Raw genomic sequence first — 3,363 nt, 5'->3', positions numbered from 1 at the left:
TGCTGTAATTTTCTTTGCTTTTTGTTCCTGCCTTTAACCCCATACTCCTTCCTCAGCCCTGTAAACACTCTGCCTGGTTTCCATACTAAAGGGGGCACCTTTCAAAATGGAGCCTCTCATATCTCTGCCGTTACTCCTGGCCCCAACATGAAGTCCCTGCCAGCCCATTCACAGTAAGAAGTCTCACAACACCAGGTTAAAGTCCAACAGGTTTATTTGGTAGCAAATACCATAAGCTTTCGGAGCACTGCTCCTTCGTCAGATGGAGTGGATATCTGCTCTCAAACAGTGCACAGACACAGAAATCAAGTTACAGAATACTAATTAGAATGCAAATCTCTACAGCCAGCCAGGTCTTAAAGGTACAGACAATGTGGGTGGAGGGAGCATTCAACACAGGTTAAAGAGATGTGTATTGTCTCCAGACAGCCCATTCACACCAGGCAAATAGGGTGAAAAATCTCATCCGCTGGAACTCAGAGTGCAGCCAACAATGAAAAGGGCAAATTGTTATTGCTTAAAAAAAATGCATTTCTGTTCCTTTTCAGGGGTGTCCCAAAGACTTTTGCAGCCGGAACATCAGCAGCAACTTGCAGTTATACAGTGCCCTTAACATAGTCAAACTTTCCAAAGAGCTTTACCAAACAAACCTTGACAAGTATTTTTGCAATAAAGCACAAGGAGGCAAAAACATGCATTTACAAGTGCTTCACAGTCCATGAAGTACTTTTGCAGTGTAGTCACTATTGCAATGTGGAAGTAACTGCACCATGTCCTAGTCAGCTGAGTGTTTCAGAGTCTGTTTGCTACCAAATAAACCTGTTGGACTTTAACCTGGTGTTGTTAAAACTCTTAGTGTGTCTGTGTAACAGAGAGAGAGAGGCAACTAAGAGAGGTGTTTACATTGTAGGAATTTGCAAAGTTTTGGGAAGCAAGCGCCGAATCCCAAAGAGTCGAATGGGATGTGAGTGGGAGGGAGATCCTCTGTCTCCCAGTGTCTGTTTCCTCTTGGCTCTCTCTCTTCGCAGGGCTTTCAGAATGAGTTGTCCAGAGATATTCCAGTGGGAGGTTTCATACCCACCATCCCAATCCACCTCCTCCCCCAGGATTTCGCAGGGATCAGGAGTCTTTACAGAGATCACTGAGGTGTGATGAGTTTGAGGACTTGTCCCTGTCTCCAGCGCCGGGGATTCCCTCCGCTGTCAGTGTTGCAAAGCAGGGGGAATCCCCTTGCGCAGTGACGTCACGGCGCTGCAATGTATCCTTTCTCGGGTCCTCCAGTCACAGGAGGTTCCAGTGTAGCTTTCTGCAGGGCCCGGATAGCTCAGTCGGTAGAGCATCAGACTTTTAATCTGAGGGTCCAGGGTTCAAGTCCCTGTTCGGGCGTTACATTTTTTTTTGCTTTTAAATTTGGCCTCTTCAATTTCAATCAAGCATTTCTCACGAATCATGTTTGTAAGTTTAAGCTAACTGGAAGAAAATAATTCACAGGAGGGGAAAATGTGGAGAACTGCCATCCGATAGAGTTTAGCTGGACAGAGCAACCAGATTTAATATTAACTCTGGTAAATAGGTATATATGTACTTGAATTGCAAACATTGCAGGGCTAAGGGGCAGAGGTCGGGAGTGGGACCATTCAAAGAGCCAGCACAGGTTAAATTGCAGAATGGCCAGTTTCTGTGCTTTAATATTTAAAGCACAAGCGAGGCAACATCTTGTGAGCTGTGCCCAGCATACCCTCTAATTCTATCTTTTACTCTTACTCTCGTTCTACGCTTTTAAAACTCTAACTCTTGTAAACTCTGCAACAATTCTTTAATTCAATCTCTTACAGATTGGTCTAATAGAGGTCTATAAAATAATGAGGGGCATAGGTCAGCTAGATAGTCAACATCTTTTTCCAAAGGCAGGGGAATCTAAAACATAGAAACATAGAAACCCTACAGTGCAGAAGGAGGCCATTCGGCCCATCGAGTCTGCAACGACCACAATCCCACCCAGGCCCTACCCCCACATATTTTTACCCACTAATCCCTCTAACCTACGCAGCCCAGGACTCTAAGGGACAATTTTTAACCTGGCCAATCAACCTAACCCGCACATCTTTGGACTGTGGGAGGAAACCAGAGCACCCGGAGGAAACCCACGCAGACACGAGGAGAATGTGCAAACTCCACACAGACAGTGACCCGAGCCGGGAATCGAACCCGGGACCCTGGAGCTGTGAAGCAGCAGTGCTAACCACTGTGCTACCGTGCCGCCCTAAAAAAACTAGAGGGCATAGGTTTAAGGTGAGAGGGGAGAGATACAAAGGTGTCCAGAGGGGCAACTTTTTTCACACACAGGGTGGTGAGTGTCTGGAACGAGCTGCCAAAGGTAGTAGTAGAGGTGGGTACAATTTTGTCTTTTAAAAAGCATTTAGACAGTTACATGGGTAAGATGGGTATCGAGGGATATGGGCCAAACGCAGGCAATTGGGACTAGCTTCATGGTTAAAAAAAGGGTCATGATGTGGAGATGTCGGTGTTGGACTGGGGTAAACACAGTAAGAAGTTTAACAACACCAGGTTAAAGTCCAACAGGTTTATTTGGTAGCAAAAGCCACACAAGCTTTCGGAGCTCCAAGCCCCTACTTCAGGTGAATGGGAATTCTGTTCACAAACAGAGCATATAAAGACACAGACTCAATTTACATGAATAATGGTTGGAATGTGAATACTTACAGCTAATCAAGTCTTTAAGATACAGACAACGTTGTCTGTAAGTATTCGCATTCCGATGAACTGGTCTAGAGACTGAGGCAGGGGGGTGGGGAGCAGTCACCTTTATACCTGGACCAGGGGGGGAGGAGTCCCAGGCAGGGCCGGCAGGGGCATGTCCAGGCATGTCACACACACACACAGGCAATAAGCTAACAGTGATTTACCACATTTACCCCCTGCTTTTAAAAAAGAGTCCGGCGGGGGTGAGGTGGGTGGAACGATTTTTACAGAATTACAAATTTACAAATTTAGTCTCTCTGGGGGCTTGATCTACCGCTGCGACCGCCGTAGTGCCGGTTGTGGTGTCGGTTCCGGTGGCCGCGGTGTTGGTTCAGGCGCCAGGCCGTAGTCGCTCGAGTCGTCTGTAGTTCCTTCCGATTGTCGGGTGCGTGGTGGCGGCTCCTGGGGCTCAGGCGTGCTGTATACGGGGGTTGGGGGTGTGGGGTTGTGGGTCGTTGCGGTCCCTGGGGCACCTGCGGGTGCCAGGTCTCGAATAGAGACCGTGTCCTCCCGCCCGTCGGGGTACGCTACATAGGCGTATTGGGGGTTGGCATGGAGGAGTTGGACCCTTTCGACCAGGGGGTCCAACTTATGGGTCCT

The 3,363-nt window shown here is 47.8% G+C and overlaps 1 non-coding gene across 1 annotated transcript; it reads left to right on the top strand.

Annotated features, from left to right (window-relative positions):
• The first annotated feature begins 1,313 nt into the window (after positions 1-1,313).
• trnak-uuu (transfer RNA lysine (anticodon UUU)) lies at positions 1,314-1,386 on the top strand. Its single transcript has one exon. It is a non-coding gene; the product is annotated as a tRNA-Lys (tRNA).
• Positions 1,387-3,363: the final 1,977 nt, after the last annotated feature.

Source organism: Mustelus asterias, chromosome 6, assembly GCF_964213995.1.
Source record: "Mustelus asterias chromosome 6, sMusAst1.hap1.1, whole genome shotgun sequence".
Lineage (NCBI taxonomy): Eukaryota > Metazoa > Chordata > Chondrichthyes > Carcharhiniformes > Triakidae > Mustelus > Mustelus asterias.
The sequence above is the reverse complement of the archived record's forward strand: the minus strand, read 5'-3'. Positions and strand labels throughout refer to the sequence as shown.